The 2,140-nt window shown below is 40.8% G+C and overlaps 1 pseudogene; it reads right to left on the reverse strand.

Moving 5' to 3' along the window:
* Positions 1–1,524: 1,524 nt before the first annotated feature.
* On the reverse strand, positions 1,525–1,935 carry LOC126453749 (DNA-directed RNA polymerase II subunit Rpb4-like; annotated as a pseudogene).
* Between the last annotated feature and the right edge of the window lie 205 nt (positions 1,936–2,140).

Consider the following 2,140-nt stretch of genomic DNA (forward strand, 5'->3'; position numbering starts at 1 on the left):
TCTTGAACAGAGTAGTCGCTATTACTAGCAGAAATTTACTACAGAAAATTAATCTTCCTCCTCTCTCATACCTTGTTCCAAGTGTGTCTTCTACTCCTTCCCCTACAACTGCATTCAGTCTCCCATGACTATTAGATTTTCATCTCATTTTACGTACATTGTATTATCTTTTTCATATCCCCTTATACTTTCTCTATCTCTCCGTTTTCAGTTTGTGACGATGGCATCTATACCTGTATTATCGTTGTCGGTGTTGCTTTGTTGTCGATTCTGATCAGAACAACCCTACCACTGAACTACTCACAGTATCACATTTTCTACTCTACCTTCGTATTCATAAAGAATACTACTGTCGTTATACCTTTTCCTGATGCTGTTGGTATTACCCTATACTCATCTGACCAGAAACTATTCTCTTCTTTCCATTTCACCCCACTGACCATTACTAAATGGAGACTAAGCCTTTGCAATCCTCTTTCAAAATTTTCTTGCTTCCCTACCCCGTTTAAGCTTCTGACATTCCTCTCCCCGACTCGTAGAAAGTTATCCTTTTGTTATTTATTCAATATTTTTCTCATGATCACCTCCCCCTTGGCAGTCCCCTCCCGGAGAACCGAATGGGAGACTATTCCGAAATATTTTGACAACGGAGAGATCATGATGATAATATTGCAGTTAAAGGCCACATATCTTGTGGATACACGTTACGTCTCTTTAATGCATTGGTTTCCATTGCCTTCTGCGGCCTTCTGCTGTTGATTATTGCCGACTCTTCTACCTTTAAGGGCAGTTTCCCACCCCAAGAGAGTGTCCTTAACCTTTGTCTGCTTCTTCGCCCTCTTTGACAAGGCCGTTGGCAGAGTGAGGGTGACTTCCTTTGCTAGAAGTCTTCGACCGCCAATGATGAAAATAGTGCAAAATTTGGCATTGGTGGGTTTAGAATCCGAGAACGTTCAGATTAGTAACCGAAGTCGTTAACCCTACACTACCTTCTCTTCCTTTCAATTAATTTCTTTTTTTCTGCAGCAGCACCACCCTTTGTTTATGGAATAAAAGTTCCTCTGGACATCCAATATTCCAATCAACATCACACTGCCAACACGAATATGTTAAATACAGGTAAAAATTGAGAAACTGTGGAAGCTGTAGGTTTCTACTATCAACTAACCTGATGTCTCTACTGTTCTATTCTTAAATTTAAACTACCAGTTGTTTGTTTCATTTACATATTGATTATATCACTGTTCCATAACAAAATAAGTTAAGTCGGTTGGAGTAATTATATGAACTAACTTCAGCTGAGTAGTCTTTTAAATGCAATGAATGACAGCATTAACTGAAATCACACTTGTGTGGCAAAATAATTTACATGACCATTAAACAAATTCGAAAAAACCCAGTCGAAGAATATAAAATCAACTCAGAAAACTTCGCTTAAAATAATCATCACCTACAACGACAAATATTTGCGACTTGTTGCCGGCAGCCAGACATCAAACACATCCAGTACACAGATCACAATCATCAGTTCTGGAGGCTCCGCTTCTGTATGTCTTCCAGGATCTGTCGCAGCTCCTCATCTTCAAATCTCCCTTCCAAGCTCGGAATCAGCGACTTTGCTTCTTCGGGGTTCTCTGGACGCAAGTTCGCCAACGAAACCAGTTCAAATATGTGCAGCTTCTTTTGTGCCAGCAGACTACGTACTGTGGCAGTTGTGTCTTTGTTCTTGAACTTTCGGAAGCGATTGGTGTAGCCCAGTGTCTTGACGAACACCTCTGAGAATTCCTGCTCCTCCTCAACACTTTCTGTGCCTTCTGGTGCTCTAGCGGCATGTGCACCTCGCTGATCAACAGCATTTTTGCCTTCTCGAACTCTTGAGAATACTAACGCTGCCGTATCTTCTTCTACCATATCTCTCAGAGCAGGATTAGCCATTTTTGCTTATTAGAGTTTTCAATGTTTATTAAACAACAACCACTTCTTGGATCGTATATTACACACCGGTGCTCCTCTTGTACTACCAGCGTACAAACGTAGTACATGTGTTAATACAGGGTAGAAGCTAAATCCAATCCCTGTTTCTCCGAAATCCGTCCAGCGGTGTCAGCGTGAAGGAGTATATACTATACTGTTCAGGTAT

This window comes from Schistocerca serialis, chromosome 1, assembly GCF_023864345.2.
Source record: "Schistocerca serialis cubense isolate TAMUIC-IGC-003099 chromosome 1, iqSchSeri2.2, whole genome shotgun sequence".
Classification (NCBI taxonomy): Eukaryota; Metazoa; Arthropoda; class Insecta; order Orthoptera; family Acrididae; genus Schistocerca; species Schistocerca serialis.